Raw genomic sequence first — 23,332 nt, 5'->3', positions numbered from 1 at the left:
CAAACATACAAAATCAGCAGGGAATTAAGTACTTTTATCCCTCACTGTATTTAATATGAAAGTTGATCACTCCTGATTTCTTGAGGCCCAAAAATGTCAGGACAGTACAAATTACCCCGTTTTGGAAAGTAGACAGTCCAAGGTATTTAGTAAGAGGCATGGCAAATTTTTTGAAGTGAAATGAAGAGAAATGAAAAGAAAAAAATTGTTCACCCATGCAGTACAGCGTCATCATATGGCGGTGATCAAGGACTGGTGACCATATGTAAACATTATTTTTTTTTTTTACCCCTGTGACCAGAACAATACCATAGTAACAATGTTCTACTCTGGGGAAGTGATCATGGTTTTTTTTTTACACTTTGATTGCTCATACCAGTGAATCTCAGTGGTATAAACAACCATTTTTACTGAACGAAACTGATTCATTCAGTATGTATTGTTTTAATTAGCTGTGATTGGCCACAGCTAATCACATGGTAAAGATGGCCTGTGATTGGCCCTGTCTGTACCATGTGATTACTGTGAGCAATCACAGCTAGCAACACAATTGTATACCGTGAATGGCATGAAATGAAGCCATTCATTGTTTGCAATTTTCATGTGATCTGCTGTGATTGGTCATAGCGATCACATGTTACCGGCAGTGGGCCAGTACAGTGATCAGTCATCAGCTGTCCACCCGAAACTAGAAACGTCCTGTCCAGCTGTCATTTTGCTATTTTTAGGCTGGACGAGAGGGGGTTACAGAAGAGCTATCATTAAAAATGTTCAAAATTGTTTAATTTCCTAGAGGACCACTGCCGGTAGTAGTCAGACAGATTTTCTGCTTTTCCCCCCTCATCCGACAATGCTGCTAAAAAGGAGATTTGTGATTGACTGCTGTATTCTCTGGTAGCAGGGGATGCTATGGAGACCAGCGCCTCCATTCACAAAAAAACCCTCCAAAAAACAAAAGCGCATCCTACAGTGCTGTGTGTCTATTAGCGGCTGCTTTTACACATTCACACCCTGGCCAATGGACCACACAGTGATGCAGTGCTGTGTGATATTTCCATTTTATGAAGGGGCGATCAGTGATGCCAGGCTGTGTTATATGCTGCATAGGTCAGGGTCCTAACAACACTGATTGCTAATCTATAAAAGTGAAAGCTTACATAACACTGCGGCACTGTGTGATCCATTGGGCAGGCTGTATACATGTAAAAGCAGCTGCTGACGCACAGTGCCGCATTTCTGATGGATAAACAGTCAGGACTGCTGGTTCATAAATAATCGTAAAAGATCACTCAGAGCTGCTGCTCTGTATAATGTATCTGTGGCTGCTTTTACTTCATACAGGGCATCAGCAGATACTTTACACTGAGCCACAGCTCTGAGTGATATTTTACTATTACGAACAACCAAAGAAGTACTGATTGATCATTCATAATTGTGACAAATCACTCAGTTTAGAGAGGGGGCAGGGCTTTCTGCTGGCTGTACCTCTCCCATAGAAATTTTCATAATGTAGCCTTCAAAAGGAGGTCTAGGGACAACTTGGACCTTGTTGCAATTACAGAGATGTGGTTCAAGGATTTAAATGACTGGGAAATAACTAAACAGGGTACACTATACAGAGATGACAGAGTAGGGAAGAGGGGAGGTGGAGTTGTGACAAAAATAGCATAACACTAACATTAATTCAAAAACAAATGAAATACAGTGATACCTCGGTTTGCAAGTACCGCAGTATACAAGCGTTTCGCAAGACAAGCTATATTTTTTTAAAAATCCTGACTTGATTTTCAAGTGCTGTCTCGCAAGATGAGCAGGACTCAAGCTGCTGGTGTATGTATTACCATATGTGGCCAGAGGTCCAGGGGCACTGGAGAACTCGGAGATGCTCAGAGACACTTGGAGACACCCCAGCTGAGTGGGGCGAGTGTAATGTGCATCAGAGCACCCGAAAGTGTCAACAGTTCCCGAGTGTCTCTGTGCACCTCCAAGCGTAACCAGCCCCCCCGCACATCTGGCCACATACAGTACTGCATACATCAGCAGTGGTTGTGGAACAAATCATCAGAGTTTCCATTATTATGGGGACGCTCACTTTGATATACGAGTGCTTTGGATTACAAGCATGCTTCTGGAACGAATTATGCTCGTAATCCAAGGTATTACTGTACTCCAAACCATCTGGGTCTGCCTTCCAACCAGGGAGGGATCTTCCCTTAGAACTGGTGTAGTATACAGGGACAGACTGAAGATTATGATAACTTGTTGATTGACGAGATAACTCAAATGGCAATGAAGGGAGAGGAGTGACTTCAACATCCCTGACATTAACTGAAATTCTCAGACTGCTATTACAAGCAGGAGCAGGGATGTAATGAAAGCACTGAATGGGGTTTCTGTAAAAACAGTAAAAAGTCCAACCCGAGGTGATCATATTCTAGACCTAGTATTGACAAATAAGGATCGACTGTCTGATGTTGAGGTGGGAGAGAATTTGGGTTCTAGTGATCATCGATGTCTTTGGCTTGATATTAAAACAAGAACTGAAAACGCGTATACAAAAACAAAAGTTTTAGGATTTAAAAGGGCAAATTTTGCTGAAATGGGGACATTTCTAAAAAATGAACTGAAAGGTTGGAGTAAAATGGCAGGAGTAAGTAATCAGTGGGCACTATTAAAGTGGTTATAAACCCTGTTACATCACTTTTACTATAAGGCTTACCTGTAGGTACCGTGAATATCTCCTAAACTTGCACGGTTTAGAGGGTATTCCCTGTATCCGCATGTGCCGACATCATCGGCACATGTGCACTAAAGAAACAGCTCGCTCATGCCATTTCTTCAGGAGCCATGCCGTGACCGGCGGCTCCTGCGCGCATGCCCGGGAGTCACATCATCGCGGCTCTGGCCAATCACAGAGCCAGAGGCCGCGAACCCGGAAATAACTCTGAGAGACATGTCGCTGGTCACATCGGTGTGCTGGGACCGCTGCAACAGCTTCTATCTAAGGTAAGTATTTCATAATGAGCTAGTACAGTATGTGATGCATACTAGCTCATTATGCCTTTGTCTTGCAGGTTTTTTTTCTGGAGTTTACAACCACTTTAACCACTTAAGGACCGGAAGGATTTGCCCCCTTAATGACCAGGTCATATTTTGCACTGCATCATTTTAAATGACAATTGCGCGGTCATGCAATGCTGTACCATAATAAAATTGATGTCCTTTTTTTCCCACAAATAGAGCTTTCTTTTGGTGGTATTTGATCACATCTGCGGTTTTTATTTTTTACGCTATAAACAAACAAAGAGCGACAATTTTGAAAAAAAAAAAAAACAATTTTTAAAAACTTTTTGCTATAATACATATCCAAAAAAAAAATATAAAAAAAAAATGTATTCATCAGTTTTAGGCCAATATATATTCTTCTATATATTTTTGGTAATAAAAATCGCAATAGGTGTATATTGATTGGTTTGCGCAAAAGTTATCACATCTACAAACTATGGGATATATTTAGGGATTTTTATTTATTTTTTTATTGTTTTTACTAGTAATGGCGGCGAACTGCGATTTTTTTTTTTTTTTTAGCGGGACTGTGACAGTGCGGCAGACAAATCTGCTAAAATTACACTTTTTGGGGACCAGTGAAATTATTACATTGATCAGTGCTATAAAAATTCACTGATCAATGTAAAAATTACACTAGCAGGGAAGGTGTTAACACTAGAGGGCAATAAAGGGGTTAACTGTATTCCCTCAGCGTGTTCTAACTGTAAGGGGGGTGAGCTGCCTGGGACATGACAGAGATCACTCTTCCCGATCACTGGGAACAGTAGATCTCTGACATGTCTCCTGTCAGAATGGGAATCCGCCTTGTTTACAAAGGCAGATCCCCATTCTACCTCTCCTCACCACGACCGTGGGCCGCCGGCCGACATCGAGTACAACTGCGGCAGGCAGTCAGTAAGCAGTTAAAGTCTACCATCCTGGAGGCAACTAGATTATATGTTAGTAAGAATAAACAGAAGAAAAAATCAATATGGTTCAATAAAGAGGTATGTAGGATAGTAAAGGAAAAAAAAATAGCATATAGAAGATTCAAGGAAACAGGAGGTGTAGCTGACACTGAGGAGTATAAAAATAGACAAAAGAAGGCCAAACACAGTATCATTGCTGCCAAAGCACAGAAACAGGAGAAAATTGCTAAGTCTATTAAGAAAGGAGATAAAACCTTTTTTAGGTACATTAGTGATAGAAGGAAAAATACAATCAAATCATTAAATGAAAACTGGGCAAAACACATATGCTGAGGGAGACTAGGATGTAGCAAACCATTTAAACAATTACTTCTGTTCAGTCATCTGAGAAATAAATTGTACTAACGATAACAAGTTGGGGAATCATATTGGTTCTAGTAATGATGGTTAATTTCTAGGATTTCTGTAGACAGAGGTAGCAGAGGAACTGGCTCGGTTAAAGCTTAATAAAGCAATGAGCCATGATGGTATTTATCCCAGAGTTTTAAGAGAACTTCGAAATATAGTTGTTGGACCATTACCGGCTCTTTTTAATCAATCTCTTCTAACAGGAAAAGTACCCCACGACTGGCGGACAGCTAATATTGTACCTATCCACAAGAAGGGCAGCAAGGTAGAAGCTGGCAATTACAGGCCAGTGAGTTTAAGTTATTTTAATTTAAGTTAAGGTAATGGAATCACTCCTGAAAAGAAGGATCATTGATCACCTAAAAATACACAACTTGCTGGACCCAAACCAGCATGGCTTTACTGAGGGCAGATCATGTCAGTCTAATCTGATTACATTTTTTGACTATATTACCAGTGTTTTTGACCATGGTGGTGCTGTGTACATAGCATATCTTGATTTCAGCAAGGCATTTAATACAGTTACACATAATGATCTAATACAAAAGTTGTACAAGCTAGGACTTAACCCTTGGTTGGTTCAGTGGATATGCAGTTGGCTTAAGGATAGATACCAGACACGTTGGCTAAAGGATAGATACCAGACACAACTATTCCAGGAAGATGTGATAAAAACTTTTACTGAATTAAGAAACGAATATAATATTCTAAATCAAAGATTCTTTCAATTTTTACAGCTTAAGCATATATTACAAGCACAGGGCCGAATGTATGAATTGAAATTTTATAAATCAGAGGTAATAGCCCTGCTGGAAAAGACAGAAAAGGAAAAGGGTTTGATATCACAAATATATGATATATTATATGATAAATTTAGGGGAACAGAGGACATACCAGCAATTTCAGCTTGGTCTGGTGATATAGGGCCAATCTCAGATGAACAATGGGCAGTGGCACTATCGGTAACACTGCTGGCAGCTCTATCTTCAACACAAAACTTAACACAATTATTTATATTACATAGGGCTTATTACACACCAGAGAAACTATTCAAATGGAAACGTAGAGACACAGCGCAATGTCCTAGACGTAAAGGGACCCCTGCTAACCTAATCCATATGCTATGGAGATGTCCCAAACTCCATCGTTACTGGAATGAGGTGGTATTAACGATTATTAGCGTTTTTGGGACCGGGTTGTCTCCAGAACCAGGGGGATGCCTTCTGGGTATCCTGGATGAAGGGGGAATCCCGGGGGAATACAGGATTTCAATAATTAGGAGCCTATTTCAGGCTCGTAAGCTTATAGTGCAAAAGTGGACATCACCATATCCACCTACAGTAGCAGAATGGAAGATACAAATAAGGGAAACCCTAGTTAAGGAAAAATATATTTTTCTGCATAGAGGATGCCCAGGAAATGTATCCAAAGATATGGAAAAGATGGCTTGATATTTTGGATATATAACTGGAGGGTAGAATGGGGAGGAGGGGAGGGAGAAGAGTCATGCCAGTAATGTAATGTAATGAAAAAAAGAGTTTTTTTTTTTCTTATTATGCATTTTTATTACGTGCCGGGGTTGTATGTTCTTTGAACAAAGGATAGATACCAGAGTGTGGTTGTAAACGGGGTTCACTCAGAACAAAGACCAGTCACTAGTGGGGTACCGCAAGGCTCTGTGCTGGGTCCTGTTCTATTTGACCTATATGTAAAGTGATATAACTAAAGGTTTGTTGGACAAGGTATGTCTTTTTTGCTGATGACACCAAAGTGTGTAATAGGGTTGATATCTCTGGAGGTGTCTGTAACATGCAACATGATTTGGCATTGCTGGAAGATTGGTCAAAGCAGTAGAGACTGCAGTTCAATATTTCTAAATGTAAAATATTATTATTATTATTATTATACAGGTTTTATATAGTGCTAACAGTTTGCGCAGCGCTTTTACAACATGAGGGCAGACATTACAGTTACATTACAATTTGGTACAAGAGGAATCAGAGGGCCCTGCTCGTTAGAGCTTACAATCTAAAAAGGAAGGGTCAATTGATACAAAAGGTAATAGCTGTGGGGGGGGGATGAGCTGATGGAGGAAGTAAAACAGTGATAGTTAGAAGCAGGATAGGCTTCTTTGAAGAGAAGGGTTTTCAGGGATCGCCTAAAGATGGGTAGATTAGGGGACAGTCGGACAGATTGGGGTAGGGAGTTCCAAAGGATGGGAGAAGCTCTGGAGAAATCCTGGAGGCGAGCATGGGAGGAGGTGACAAGGGAGCTAGAGAGTAGGAGGTCTAGGGATGACCGAAGAGAGCGGCTTGGTTGGTATTTTGGGACTAGGTTAGTGATGTAGCTGGGGGCAGAGTTATGGATGGCTTTGTAAATTATTGTTAGTACTTAGAATTTTTTTTCGTTGGGTGAGTGGAAGCCAGTGGAGGGATTGGCAGAGAGGAGTGGAGGACACTGAATGGTTGGTAAGGTGGATGAGTCTTGCAGCGGCATTCATTATGGACTGAAGGGGGGATAGTCTATGTGAAGGTAATCCAATGAGGAGGGAGTTGCAGTAATCGAGGCGAGAGATGACCAGGGAGTGAATTAGAAGCTTGGTGGTGTCATTAGTTTTCATATAAAATAATGCATCTAGGGAAAAAGAATCCCCTTAGAGAGTACAACATTGGGGGTAAAGTGTTAGCCAGCACTACAGAAGAAAAAGATTTGGGGGGTGCTTATTTCAGATGATTGCAAAATGAGCAAACAGTGTGACCAGGCAGTGGGAAAAACAAATAGAATTCTAGGATGCATCACTAGAGGGATCACCAGCAAGAGGAAGAAGGTTTTGATTCCCCTGTATAGCTCTTTAGTGAGACCTCATTTAGAATACTGTGTCCAGTTCTGGAGACCTCACTTACAGAAAGATATTGATAAGATAGAACGAGTCCAGAGATGGGTTACAAAAATGGTGAAAGGTGTGGGGGATAAAACATATCGAGAGCGGTTTCGGGAACTTAATATGTACAGTCTGGAGGGAAGAAGGGAAAGGGGAGACATGATTGAAACCTTTAAATACATCAAGGGGGTGAATAAGGTTCAGGAAGGCAGTCTTTTCAATATGAAAACAAAATCAAGAACACAGGGACATGACCTCAAACTAACTGGAGGAAAGTTCAAAACAAATCTTAGAAAGTATTATTTTACTGAAAGTTGAAGATTGTAATAAACTACCAACAGAGGTAGTGAGACAGTCAACAATAAATGGCTTTAAACATGCTTGGGATAAACCTAGATCTATAGTCAGACAACAAGGTTAATGAAAATCAAAAAAACAAAAACAAAAAATAAATAAAATGGGCAGACTCAATGGACTACTCAGTCTTTTTCTGCCATCTCTTTTCTAGGTTTCTATGTAAAAGGAGTTGGAGGTACAATCAGAAATAAGAGTTGTGTTTAGGGGACAACCTGGCCACCAGTCGGAATGAGTCAATGTACTAAATACATTTGGTCTCCTAGCTAAATAAAATTAAAAACATAGCAATAGTTCTCTTTGAAAATAGTATTTCAGTCAAAACTTTCTTTTGGATATTTTTGGGAAGGGCTGGACCCAAGTCGATTTTTGGGAGATTTCCTCTTCCTGTCTTGCCTTGGTGGAGGCACAGACAACAATAGTGATTTTATGGCTGCCTGGATTTCAGTTTTCTTGTTGGGGAGATTACGTTTACTTCCTGCCCATTTACCACATACTAAGAATAGTATGTGAATATGTCACTGCTGGAATTTCTGAGATACAAATCAAACGTGGTATCAACTATGATACAGAACAAAAATATTTTTTTTGGGCTTTAAAGGGAGCCTGTTACAATTGTGCTTGTACGGAACTTTGAAAACCCAGTCATAAATTAGTGTCATTTTACTAGCTTTATTTATGTAAGATTTGTATGTACTCCCTTATGTGGCTTTACTTGCTTTGTCTGATCACTGACACTTTAGCTTGAGTGTTCGGTAGTCTGAGGTCACCTGAATGTAATTTAGCTGATATGACATCAGCTTTCTGATGACTCCTATGTACATATGGTGGGGTCAACCTGCGCTAATGAGCAATACGTGATAAATATATATATTCCAAAAAATGCAGCTGCAAAGAAAACTCCAAATATCCATGAAGTGATAAACATATAAATAAAACTTAATTGCGCTAGCAGTGATAATATAATTAGAAAGTGTTTAGGAGACACAATAAGTGTGTAAATCCCAACCAAAATAACAATAAGTGCATAGAATCTTTATCCAAAAATACAACAGAAAATAATGTATGCTAAAAATCGATAATCATGCACCAAAACCACTTATAATCAGTCCATAATTAAATAATTTGGATAAGAAGGAAAAGTCCGCTTAGTTTGTCTCATCACCAAGCCATGAGGACTGATGGGCCGAAGTAATTCTTATCAGATGTACATTGATTGCAGAAAAGAGAGTGATAGGTGTGCGCTTACCCCTATTGTTGGACCTCCTCTATGGCAAGGTCTTATGGACTTGCAGATTTCACCCTCTGCGGGGACAAAGTGTTGGTATCCGAGTCTTGACAGCATGCACCGCCGACTTCCGTATGGTCTGGATAGCCCAACTGCTCCAGCATCAGAGGGGGGACTCAAGAATGGAAGAACCCGTAATCAGGAAAAAACATAAGGAGAAGAAACTCCAATAGTGTAATAACGTTTGGGGTTTTATTGGTTAAAATAAACCACAGGTAAACATTTAAAAAGTTCTAATAAAAAAAAAAAATTATTATCATAAAAAGCCGGCATAAACAAAGGCAGAACGCCCGTGCAAAATGAAACCTTCGGAACACGTGATGGCAAGCACTGCGAGGCCACGTATGACGAAACATGTAGGGCGTGGCCTCGCAGTGCTTGCCATCACGTGTTCCGAAGGTTTCATTTTGCACGGGCGTTCTGCCTTTGTTTATGCCGGCTTTTTATGATAATAATTTTTTTTTTTTTATTAGAACTTTTTAAATGTTTACCTGTGGTTTATTTTAACCAATAAAACCCCAAACGTTATTACACTATTGGAGTTTCTTCTCCTTATGTTTTTTCCTGATTACGGGTTCTTCCATTCTTGAGTCCCCCCTCTGATGCTGGAGCAGTTGGGCTATCCAGACCATACGGAAGTCGGCGGTGCATGCTGTCAAGACTCGGATACCAACACTTTGTCCCCGCAGAGGGTGAAATCTGCAAGTCCATAAGACCTTGCCATAGAGGAGGTCCAACAATAGGGGTAAGCGCACACCTATCACTCTCTTTTCTGCAATCAATGTACATCTGATAAGAATTACTTCGGCCCATCAGTCCTCATGGCTTGGTGATGAGACAAACTAAGCGGACTTTTCCTTCTTATCCAAATTATTTAATTATGGACTGATTATAAGTGGTTTTGGTGCATGATTATCGATTTTTAGCATACATTATTTTCTGTTGTATTTTTGGATAAAGATTCTATGCACTTATTGTTATTTTGGTTGGGATTTACACACTTATTGTGTCTCCTAAACACTTTCTAATTATATTATCACTGCTAGCGCAATTAAGTTTTATTTATATTCCTATGTACATATACATTTTGAAAAAAGAACCCTGTAGATAGATGATTACATTTCTTCATAATTATTATACGGTGTATAACAGGGGTCCCCAACCTCCGGACCCAGACCGGTATTGGTCCATGGCCTGTTAGGAACTGGGCCACACAGCAGGAGCTGAGCAGATGGCAAGCATGCAAAGCTTCATCTGTATTTACAGCTGCTTCCCATTGCTTGCATTACCACCTGAGCTCCGCCTCCTGTCAGGTCAGCGGCGGCATTAGACTCTCATAGGAGCACCAACCCTACTGTAAATAGTGCATGAGATTTTTTGCAGATCTAGTTTGCACGCTCCTTATGGGAATCCAATGCCTGATGATCTGCGGTGGCGCTAAGGTGGTGATGGTAGTGCTGGGGAGCAGCTGAAAAATACAGATTATCATTTGTGAATAAGTTAGGAGAATCGACTTTGTCCGTACTAGAAGAGGATCAACTGCTTGAGATCACAAGTGACGTTGGCCATAAGGCCTCATGCACAAGAGATGCTGTTAAACTCATGTTCAGAGGCAGTTGGACACTTTTTTCAACTGCCCCTGAACCCATTCAATGTTATCCTATGTGTCCATGTACACAGTCTCGTTTTTTGGCGTTTTTAGGCAGTTGCATTTAACCTTGTTTTTCCAGAAGCAAAAAAATGGGTTCAGATGCAAACGTTTTCCACGTTTCAGACGCCAAACGCGGCTAAACGCCGGTATCGCATTTAGCCGCGTTTGCGTTTATAAGTGTTTTTAAAGGAACATTTTACAACCTGACTTTGGGGCCCCATATCTCGGAACCTCAAAATTGATGTGCAAACACAGTGGACCTAGCACTACAACATATCCAAATTTGGGGTTCCTAGCACCAAATGGCCCTGAGATACGGGGCCCCAAAGTCGTGTCAGTAATGTAATGAAAAATAATGTAATGTGTAAAGAACTAAAACAATTGCTATTAACCACTTCAGCCCCGGAAGGATTTACCCTCTTCCTGACCAGGCCATTTTTTGCGGTGCGGCACTGCGTTACTTTAACTGACAATTGCATGCGCCGCTGTACCCAAATAAAATGTATGTCCTTTTTTCCCACAAATAGAGCTTTCTTTTGGTGGTATTTGATCACCTCTATGGTTTTTATTTTTTTCACTATAAAAAAAAAAAAAAAAAAAATTTGAAAAATAAACAATATTTTTTACTTTCTGCTATAAAACATACCCAATAAAAAAAAAAAAAAAAAAAAATTTCTTAATCAATTTAGGCCAATATGTATATTTACTGGTAATGGCGGTGATCAGCGATTTTTAGTGGGACAGCAACATTGCGGCGGACAGATCGGACACCTAACTGACATTTTTGACACTTTTTGGGAACCAGCGAACCATTATTACAGTAATCAGTGCTAAAAATATGCACTGACATTGTACTAATGACACTGGCAGGGAAAGGGTTAACATCAGGGGCAATCAAAGGGTTAACTGTGTTCCCTCAGTGTGTTTACTAACTGTATGGGGGATGGGCTGCTTGAGAACACAAGGATCCGTCCTCCTGCATAGCAGAAAGACAGGATCTCTGTGTGACCCCCCCCGGTCAGAACGGAGATCTGCCTTGTTTACAAAGGCAGATCCCCATTCTGTCACTGCGGGGGACGATCGCGGGCAGAGTCTGCCGGACCCGCTGATTGGCCCTCCCACTGGCCAATTGGCGTGCACGTGCCAATAGCATGCCATTTACAAGCCCGATGTACAACTACCCCGATTCGTGCAGCTGAGCCAACCTGCCACTGTATAACTGCGGCTGCTGGTTCAGCAAGCGGTTAAAGGGTAACTCCACTTTCGTGGGGAAAAAAATAGCAAATAAAGAAAAGACAATATGGTGTATACAATTGTGACACAAGTCATATTGTAATTGAATGTTATTAAAAATTACCTTTCCTTTTCAATCTGCAGCCGCTGTAATTTTCTGAAAATGCAATGCAATATGGCTATCGGAAGTTGTTCTGTACACAGAATGTGTACTGACCACCTCCCAGAAACATAATTTCCTGCTTGTGTGATTGGCTCACCAATTTTCACAGAAGTCTGCCTAAGATACAAGTCAGATTTCAAGCAACCCCTGCAACAAAAATGTAATTTTTTGGTGAGATACTCCCAATAGGAACACGTCTAAAGGGATGCAGGCCCAGCAGATTTCCTCATTAGTGCTCTGCAGCTGCACAGCTGACTGATAATTATGAAACCACTCCCATGAGGCCCACTCAGAACAGAGGCTCGGTTCATACTGGTACAACAAATGCTCCGACATTGGGACCACATGTCGCATGACGTGTATAAATCAATGGTTCCCTATGAGAGCCATCTTAACTGGTCCGACACAAGTCGGTTGGACTTTGAAAAAGGTTCCTGCACCACTTTGGTCCGACTTTGATCCTACTTCAGCCCATTGAATATCATTGAAGTTGGATCATCGTCTTAACTGATCCGACTTTGGCATGCGACTTGTGCTCTGAGGATCTTGAAGTGGTACTCTACGCCAATTAAAAAAAAAAAAAGAACAGCACAGGGTTCCCCCTCCAAGACTATACCAGACCCTTCAGTTTGGTATGGATTTTAAGGGGAAACCCCACGCAAAAAAAAACGGCATGGGGTCCCCCCCAAAATCCATACCAGACCCTTATTCAAGCACGCAGCCTGGCAGGTCAGGAAAGGGGGTGGGGACGAGCGAGCGCCCCCTCCTGAACCGTGCATGCCCTCAACATAGGGGGGTGGGTGCTTTGGGGCAGGGGGGGGTCCGGCCCCCCACCTCAAAGCACCTTGTCCCCGTGTTGACAGGGACAAGGGCCTGTTCCCCTGCCGGTGATTGTCAGGGTCTGCGGGTGGGGGGCTTATCAAAGTCTGGAAGCCCCCTTTATGTGAATGAGTATGGGGTACATTTTACCCCTACCCATTCACCTAAAAAAAAAGCATAAAAAAAAAAAAAAAAGCATCAAAAATAAAAACAGTACACAGGTTTTTGACAAAGTAATTTATTAAAGCAGCTCTGGCGTCTCTTCTCCTTCCGATTTCTTCTCCTACCACTAATGACATCTTTCTCTGGTTCTTCTCCTTCCGCTGATGTTTTCTTATGCTGCTGGTTCTCTTCTCTTCTCTCCGCTGTCTTCTCCCTCTGCCGGTTCTCCTCTCTCACTGTCTTCTCCCTCTGTTCTTCCTCTGATCTTCTCCCAAAGCTCGCTCCCGCTGTAATGCAAGGTCCGCTGTGTGCCATTATTATATAGCCATGGGGCGTGGCCACCCGGTGATGTCATCCGGAGGTCCCACCACTTGTGACGTCACCACCCGTGGCATGACGGGATGGTGATGTCACAAGGGGGTAGGGCCTCCGGATGACATCACCAGGTGGCAACGCCCCATAGCTATATAAGTGATGGCACACGGAGGACCTAGCATTACAGCGGGAGCGAACATCGGGAGAAGATCAGAGGAAGAACAGAGGGCGAAGACAGCAGAGAGGACAACCAGCAGAAGGAGAAGACAGCGGAGAGAAGAGAACCAGCAGTATAAGAAGACACCAGCGGAGGGAAAAGAACTAGGGGAAGATGTCATCAGCAGAGGGAGAAGAACCGGAGGATGAAGTACTCGTCGATACCAATTACAGATACCCACCTCAACTTTTTTGCTTACACTTCAGCTGTCAGCAATGGTACAAAGCATTGAAAAATTATTTTACAAATGAAAAAATTTATTTTTTTAATTCTGCGCTTTTTTCAATGTGAAACGTGTAAATATATGTTAAAGGTGTAAAGCAAACAAAAAAAAGGTTTTAATTATTAAAAGTTTATAAAATAGAAGTAAATAAAACAAAAAAAAAATCAGCAGGAAAATAATAATTAAAACGGAGAAGGAGAATAAGGAGTTATTAAGGCCCATTAAAGTAAATTATGGGTTAATAAGGAGTTATATATATATATTTTTTTTACTTGACAAGGTTGCTTTAACCACTTAAGCCCTGGACCATTTGGCTGGCCAAAGCCCAGAGCACTTTTTGCGATTCGGCACTGTGTCGCTTTAACTGACAATTGCGCGGTCGTGCGACGTGGCTCCCAAGCAAAACTGACGTCGCTTTTTCCCCACAAATAGAGCTTTCTTTTGGTGGTATTCTATCACCTCTGCGGTTTTTATTTTTTGCGCTATAAACAAAAAAAGAGCGACAATTTTGAAAAAAAGGCAATATTTTTTACTTTTTGTTATAATAAATATCCCCAAAAAATAAATAAAAACATTTTTTTTTTCTCAGTTTAGGCCGATACGTATTCTTCTACATATTTTTAGTAAAAAAATCAATAAGCGTTTATAGATTGGTTTGCGCAAAAGTAATAGCATCTACAAAATAGCGGATAGTTTTATGGCATTTTTATTGTTAATTTTTTTTTACTAGTAATGGCGGCGATCAGCGATTTTTATCGTGACTGCAACATTATGGCGGACAGATTAGACACTTTTGGCGCTATTTTGGGACCATTCACATTCATACAGCGATCAGTGCGATTAAAAATGCATTGATTACTGTGTAAATGTGACTGGCAGTGAAGGGGTTAACCAGGAGGGGGCGCTGCAGGGGTTAAGTGTGTCCTAGGGATGTGTTCTAACTGTGGGGGGATGGGCTACGTGTGACACATCAATGATCACTGCTCCCGATTACAGGGAGCTGTGATGAGTGACAGTGTCTCTAGGCAGAACGGGGAAATGCTTGTTTACATTAGCATTTCCCCATTCTTCAGCTCCGTGAGACGATCGCTGGTATCCGCGCGGACATTCGCGATCACCCGCGATCACACTTACGGAGCTTACGCCCATTTGCACAGCAGTGCCATTCTGCCGATGTATTTGTACATGCGGCGGTCAGCAAGCGGTTAAACTGTGTTAATTTGCAGACCGAAGTTCATGCCTTTGATCTGTAAATAAATAAACAGAAGGACAGATAAGAAGATACAAGTTTCTTTTTACCTGTGCTGAGCAATGTTGTTGATAAAAATGGTCTGCTGCTTTTTTTTTTTTTTTGATGGCTGTGAGCGGGGGAACTGCTCTGCACTTTCTACATGAATCTTGGAGATGCTGACTTAAAGCGGAGTTCCACACAAAAATGGAACTTCCGCTTTTCGGAACCCTGCCCCCCTCCGGTGTCACATTTGGCACCTTTCAGGGGGGAGGGGGGTGCAGATACCTGTCTAAGACAGGTATTTGCACCCACTTCCGGCATAGACTCCCATGGGAGTCTATGCCTCTTCCCGTCCCGACCGCGCTGTCTGCTGGGAACACACAGCTCCCAGCAGAGAGCGGGGACCACTAGGGACGCGCAGCGCGACTCGCGCATGCGCAGTAGGGAACCGGGAAGTGAAGCCGCAACGCTTCACTTCCTGATTCCCTCACCTAGGATGGCGGCGGCAGCTGCCGAGAACCCGCTCGGTTCTGCCGACATCGCTGTACCCCGGGACAGGTAAGTGGCCATGTATTAAAAGTCAGCAGCTGCAGTATTTGTAGCTGCTGGCTTTTAATATTTTTTTTTTTTTTGGCGGTGTGGGTGAACCCCCGCTTTAAGATCGTGTGGGAGGTCGAATCGAGATCATGATCTTTTAAAGATTAATCGTGCGGCTCTAATTTTGAATCTCTGTGAAGCAGAGTTTTCTGCAGTGATGGCAACCAAAATGAGATTACAGAAACACACTTCAGGGGTTACTGTCTCCCATCAACCCAGATGGGACCGTCTAGTTGCAGAAAAACAAGTTCACGGCTACCACTGATTCTGCAATATGGTGAGTAGTATAAATATTTTTTTCTTTTTTACAATGTAATAATAATAGAAATAAAGTGCACAATAAATGTAATTCGCTTGACTCATCCTGATGCCACACCCCTAAACCCAGGCCATGAAAAAACTTGTCTTCCACAAACCGGTCCCTGGTGCCAAAAGGTTGGGGACAGCTGTTGTACAAAACAGTTAAAGCTCACAATCTCTATTTGCTAGTGTATAATAGTTTTCCTTCTACATTTTCCTAGTTTATTAGGGGTGGGCTGTTTTGAAGTGCCGGAAGGTATACTTTGACTGTACAAGTCCATTTAATTTCATATGATATTAAAAGATAAGTCTGATTGCACAGGGCACGTTCATGTATCTTTTGCTAAAATTAGGCTGACCTCAAGAACAGACTGTGCAAAAAAGGAGGTCCCTGCTGATCTATGGACACTCTTCATGTAACCAAGGCAACTGTTTAGCTTGTTAAAGAGATCCAGGTTTGGGAATTGAAAGAAGGCCTTTTCCATATTAACAGAGAATCTCACTAATCTTTCAAATGTATATATAGAGAAATTGTGACATTTTGAAAGTGTATTTTCTTATTTATACACCATGTATAAAAATATATGTAAGTTGGGATGTGTTGAATATGCACATGAAGTAACAGAAAGGGACCTTTCACACTGGAGCGGTTTGCAGGCGCTATTGCGCTAATAATAACACCTGCAAACCGACCCGAAAGTGCCGCTGCTGTCTCTCCAGTGTGAAAGCCCGCGGGGCTTTCACACTGGAGCGGTGCGCTAGCAGGACGGAAAAAAAGTCCTGCTAGTAGCGTCTTCGGAGCGGTGAAGGAGCGGAGTGTATACCGCTCCCTCCACGCTCCTGCCCATTGAAATCAATGGGACAGCGCAGCTATACCGCCGGCAAAGCGCCTCTGCAGAGGCGCTTTGCAGTGGTATTTAACCCTTCCTCGGCCGCTAGCGGGGGGTAAAACCGCACATACCAACGGTAAAGCGCCGCTTACAATAGCCACCGCCCCAGTGTGAAAGGGCCCAAAGGGGAGTTGTTTAAGAAAATGGAGCCTTCACTTTGGGGTTGATTTACTAAAGGCAACTAGACTGTGCACTTTGCAAAGTGCAGTTGCACTCTGCAGGTGCAATTGCTCCAGAGCTTCGTAAATGAGGTAAAGCTTCACTTTAAAAAGAACACCCAATCACATGCAAAGGAAAATAAAAAAACAGCATGTTTGCTTGCACGTGATTGGATGATGGAAATCAGCAGAGCTTCTGCTCATTTACTAAGCTCTGAAGCAACTGCTGATGACCGATGACATTGGCACATTCACACTGGGGCAAACTGTGTGCCGTTACCGGGGGCTCATGTGTTCATGTGTTTTTCATGCAGTTCCATTGAAGTCGATAGAGCCAAAAATGCACTACGTTTGGAGAGGGATCAATGAGGCCTAGAGCAACAAGAATACAATCCCCACTGTGAAGCATGGCAGTGGCTTACTGATGTTTTGAGGATGTGTGAGCTCTAAGGCTTAATGTACACTGGACGTTTTATAACCTCTCCTGAACTATTTAACTTGACAGATAGTAACCCACGTTTAAAAACGTCCGTCTTGCCGTGTTTTCATGCCACATTTAGCTGCGTTTGCTTTTAGAAGCATTTTTTTTTCGAAATAGTCAAAAATTAAAAATGCCTGTAAATGAAACATGGCTAAATGCAAGTTACCGCGTTTACAAGCTGTTACAGGTGTTTGGCGTTTCAAATGCCTCTGAACATCCGTCCTGAACGCATTTTTTTGCTTTCCAAAAAATGCTTCTAAACTCAACTACCTAGAAATTACTCTAAAAACAACCCTGTGTACATGTACTGATAAGATAACATAGAGGAGACTTCAGGGGCAGCTGAAAAAAACGCCCAACTGGTCCCAAACGTCCATTTACCAGCAGCAGTGTACATGAGGCCTAAAGGTATCTTGTGAAAACTGATATCGACATTAATGCAGCATATTATCAGAAAATACCAGTAGGCAGTTTGCATTCTTCTGCTTGAAAGCTGCGCATGGGACGCTATTTGAGTTACCAGCATGACTAAGCTCAAGGCCAAGCTGACCCTCCAGTGGTTACAGCAGAAAAAGGTGAAGGTACTGTAGTGGGCATCACTGTCTCCTGACCTTAATATCATCAAACCACTCTAGGGAGATCTCAAACATGCGGTTCATGCAAAACGACCAAAGACTTTTCATGACCTGGAGGCATTTTGCCAAGACGATTGGAAAGCGATACCATCTGCAAGAATTTGGGGCCTAAAGACTGCATGCTGTCCTTGATGCTAAAGGGGGCAATACACAGTATTAAGAACTTAGGGGATGCAGACATTTAAACAGGGGCCATTTCACTTGTTTACTTGTTGCCATGTTTTGTTTTATGATTGTGCCATTCTGTTATGACCTACAGTTGCATATGAACCCCATAAGAAATAAAAGAAATGTTTTGCCTTTAACCGGTTCCCGACCGGCGCACGCCGATGTACGTCGGCAGAATGGCACGGCTGGGCAAATGGGCGTACCCGTATGTCCCTTTAAATTTGCCATTGAATTCACGCCGCCGGCTGGGAGCTCCATGAGTCGGGTCGCGGGTCCCGCGGACTCGATCGCCGCAGGGATACCCGCGATCGCCTCACGGAGAGGAAGAACGGGGAGATGCTAATGTAAACAAGCATCTCGGCGTTCTGCCTGTGATCAGGAGCAGAGATCAGTGACGTGTCACTTGTAGCCACGCCCCCCCACAGTTAGAAACACTCCCTAGGACATACTTAACCCTTACACTGCCCCCTAGTGAATAACCCCTTCACTGCCAGTGTCATTTACACAGGAATCAGTGCATTTGTATAGCACTGATTGCTGTATAAATGACAATGGTCCCAATAATGTGTCAAAAATGTCCGATGTGTCCGCCATAATGTCGCAGTCACGATAAAAATCGCTGATCGTCGCCACTACTAGTAAAAAAATTAATAATAAAAATGCCATAAAACTATCCCCTATTTTGTAAACGCTATAACTTTTGCGCAAACCAATCAATAAACGCTTATTGCAATTTTTTTAAATCAAAAATATGTAGAAGAATACGTATCGGCCTAAACTGAGGAAAAAAAATGTTTTTTAAAAATATTTTTTGGGGATATTTATTATAACAAAAAGTAAAAAATAATGCTTTTTTTCAAAATTGTCGCTATTTTTTTGTTTATAGCGCAAAAAATAAAAACCGCAGAGGCGATCAAATACCACCAAAAGAAAGCTGTATTTGTGGGAAAAAAAAGGACGTCAATTTTGTTTGGGAGCCACGTTGCACGTCCGCGCAATTGTCAGTTAAAGCGGCGCAGTGCCGAATCGCAAAAAGTGCTCTGGTCAGGAAGGGGGTAAATTATTTCGGGGCTGAAGTGGTTAAAAATGGTACATTCTGTATATTACTAATTCTCCAAGGGGATGCATACTTTTGACCACCACTGTAAATAGATTGTAGTGCTTCTCAAACAAGAACAAATAAATATTTCCAACTTACCAGCCAACTTACCAACTCCAACTTTCTCAACTTACCAGCCAGCCTGCAACAAACGGAATTGTCCTGTCTAACAGTTAATGTTAAAAACAGGTGTCTAGTTTGCACACATTTACAAATATATGTGCAGAGGCCACAACAGTCCTAACTCTATACATTTTGAGAGCCTCTATAGTAAGAGCACATATAATATAATGGATAGATTGAGGACAGGTATGCCTGGAGGGAGCCCACTTCTCCTTAAAGGCACAGGGGTGCACTGAACACCCAGTAAATAGCACAATGGCAGCGAAGGTGTCCAGTGCGCCCCCTCAACAAACACTGTAGTGCATCTCTCTGGATCTGCAAATGCACTAGAAACACATGTGAACCTAGCCTAAATCTGCTGGGACACACGGCTGCACGGACACAGCTGCTGTGCGCCTATATGACGTGGGTGCGGGTCCCTAAAAGCACACAGGGTGAGTTCATGGACCCTCACTTACATGCACCTGCTTGTCATATAGGGACAGAGCAGCTGTGTCTGTGCAGCCGTGTGTCCCAATAGACTAAAATGGGATGCATGCAGCACCTGTGCATCCCCATACTGGTAAAAGATGGACCTGCAAGGAGCTAATTGCTCTATATGGGGCCTCATTTAAAGTATATGTGAACCCTCACTTTGTAAAATAACCCATTCCGTTTACAATAGAAACGAATGGTAAAACATTTGTGTATACATAAAAAACATTATCAATACCTTTTCCCCCTTTTTTATAAGTGATTACATCACAGAGTGACTGGAAGGACACAAAAGGAAGCGATACAAAGAGAAGAGGATACATTTTCACACAAGTACAGTACATGGTACAGCAGCCACAAATCAGAAGTATGAAATGTGGGGTTTACATATTCTTTAACCTGTATTTCGCCCAGAATGGGTGCCCGTGTGATCCTGTGATGGCTGTGATGTTGCAGCTTCTGTGACAGCTCTCTGTGTAACTGATGATTTTACACAGAGGGCTGTCACAGATCACACAGACTGCAGCCATTCCCACACAGTACACCAAGCACCACTGTCCCTGTCCCAGGAACATCAAGTGGCCAATGAACATCTGAACCAGTGTCCCATGATCATCCACTAGTGCACAAAACATCTGTCACAGTGTACCTGGGTGGATTTGATATAAATCAAGTCAATTTAAATCACGATTTAAATCACTAGTAAAAAGACTTGATTTAAATCAACTTGATTTTAATCATATTTTTTAAAGAGCAACTGTCATCTCTGTCCCGCAGTGGCTCCTCCTCTGACCCTCTGATGACTCACTGACAGTCCCATTCACTTTAATGGGATGGCTGGTGATTCGGCAGTGACACAACAAGGCGAGGGATGTGGCAGCAGCAGGTGAATAGATGCCCGCTAACAGGCACTGTCACGATGGATTTAAAATGACAGGTGCTCTTTAAATGTAAGGACCCGTGTAAGGGCTGGTAGTTAGAATCGTTAATATTTGAAAACAATATGAAGGTTTCCTATTTAGAATAATAATCTGTCAGGTTAGTAAAACAGCGATATCAGAACCAATTCAATCATACAGTTTGTAGTGTACAATGGGATAAAGGAATATTACAGAACTTTGCTTTATCTCATGGTTACTGTGACATTGTGTGAATGCATCAATGCAGTGCATGTTATCTCAGCTTGCAGAGCTTCGATTCATTGAATGAGTTTACAAAAAATGTAAATATTGCAGAATATACAGCCTCATGATACATAAGCTCCATTTCATACTGAATAAACTAAATTATTAATGTATCTTAAATAGAGAACTATCTTTAGATCGATCTTTACCCCAAAAGCATTTTATTAAAATAAATTTAATAAAAATCAAAAAAATCGATTTAAATTAAAAAAAAAAAAAAAAATCTGATTTTTTTTTTTTATTATTATTTATTTTATTTTTTTTTAAATCATTGATTTATATCCATCCTGCAGTGTAACAGTGTCCCATGAACATCTGTACCAGTGCACAAAAAAAAAAATCAGCGATACCGTTCCATTGCAACATGAACATCTGTCAGTGTCTGCCGGTGGACGATCAACATCTGTAATAGTGTACAAGTGCACAAAAACATCTGTCAGTGTCCCACCAATAAATAAATAAAACATTTAAAGCGTGCACAAATGCAAAGGTGAACGCACACGTTGGTCCCGTACGCATACGTCAACCTACAGTGATCCCACCACACATGTGAGATGTCTCTGCGAACATCAGAGCGGGAGCAATAATTCTAGCACCAAACCCCCTGTGTAACTCTAAACTGGTAACCAATAAAAGCTCATAAAGTGTTGCCTATGGAGATTGTTAAATACCCATGTTTGGCGCCATTTCATAAGCGTGCAGAATTTTAAAGCATGACATGTTTGGTATCTATTTACCTGGCACAACACCATATTTTATATTTTACCAAAAATGTGGGTGTTATATTGTCTTTGTGTGCATTGAAATTTGTTCAAATGTATTTATGTGTTTGTGTGTAAAATTGCGTTAAAAAAACTGCTGCATAAATACCATGTGACACAAAAATTTGCAAAACCCACCAATTTTATTCTCTAGGGACTCAGCTACAAAATACATACTGTTTGGAGGTTCTATGTAATTTTCTAGCAAAAATACAGATTTTTACTTGTAAACAAAAATTGTTAGAAGAAGGCTTGGCCTTAAAGTGGATAATACCCAGCTTATGTTGTGTTTGAGAAATAATGTTAATATGAAATTTTTGCAAAAATACAAGCTTTGCTTTATGTTAATGCCCTGAATACTAACAATCAAGGAATTCTTTTCCCCTAGGGTGGGGAGCCTAGCACCAGATGCCACCCATTCCTACAATGACAGCACATCCTTCAGCAGCACGTAATAAGTTAACTACAGATGACTTAGCTAAGGCTGCCTGTGTGGTGTTTGCAAACCCACAATTTTAGACATACTGATTTAGATTCTTAGAAGTGCAACATACTTAGAAGTACCCTAATACAGTATTCATAGACATGTACAGAGTGACTGCTGTTTATCTACCAAAATAAAATGTATAGTGCATAGCAACAAATTTCAGCTGATCTTATAGGCAACCCTTAGTGCCGGTTCACACAGGGGTGACCTGTCAGGGGACTTGTCAGCCTGACAACTCGCGCTTCATTAAGTACAATGGAACCATTTTAATAGGAGCGACTCCGTACTACTGTACCATTTTGGGGCGACTTCGGAGCGGCTTGCATTGACTTCTGTTAACTAAGTAGTTTTCAAGTCGCGCTGAGGTCGCGCTGTGCGGGGCGGCCTCAGAGGCGGACGACTTTGAGGCCGCCCCTATGTGAACCGGCACTTACACTTTCTTTATTTTGCTTTCCAAAATTAGCCCATGTTTGCATTATGTTGTATTGTTTCTGGGCAATCTTTCAGGAAAGTGAAAAAAGAGTTTGACTTACTAAAGGCAAAAAGGCTATTCACTTTGCAAGGAAATATCCAATCATTGGCAAGGAAATGGAAATAAACTGTATTTTTAATTGGATGATGGAGAGTCAGCAGAGCTTCACCTCATTCACCAAGCTGGTGTGCAAAATCCCCTTACAAAGTAAAAATTACCCCTGTAAAGTGGCCTATTTGCCTTTAGTAAATCAACTGCTTATATGATTATAGCTAAACTGGATTTGTTGATGATTCATTGGCCCACAGAGCCTGTGTTGTCTTCTGTCAGGCATATGGGAAATATTTGCTTTTATCACTTGCTTGGGTATTTGAAGTGGACAATTTGTTTTCTAGATTTGATAAGTGTATTGTTTTAAATGACTGTATTTATTGACATTTTTTTTTCTAATGCTAGCTATAGACATGTCATGACATTTGGAAGATCTAAAATCTAAAAGATATGCATCATCATTATTATTTAATTTATTTATATAGTCATCATCTTCTATGGTACTGTACAAATTATTATGTATAACAAGG

The 23,332-nt window shown here is 41.4% G+C and overlaps 1 protein-coding gene across 1 annotated transcript in view; it reads left to right on the top strand.

Annotated features, from left to right (window-relative positions):
* Positions 1-23,332, top strand: part of ZMAT3 (zinc finger matrin-type 3) — a 120,709-nt gene that overhangs the window by 46,248 nt on the left and 51,129 nt on the right. The window lies entirely within an intron of this gene.

The sequence above is a fragment of the Aquarana catesbeiana genome, linkage group LG04, assembly GCF_042186555.1.
Source record: "Aquarana catesbeiana isolate 2022-GZ linkage group LG04, ASM4218655v1, whole genome shotgun sequence".
Lineage (NCBI taxonomy): Eukaryota > Metazoa > Chordata > Amphibia > Anura > Ranidae > Aquarana > Aquarana catesbeiana.
This window is presented reverse-complemented; position numbering and strand designations above follow the sequence as displayed.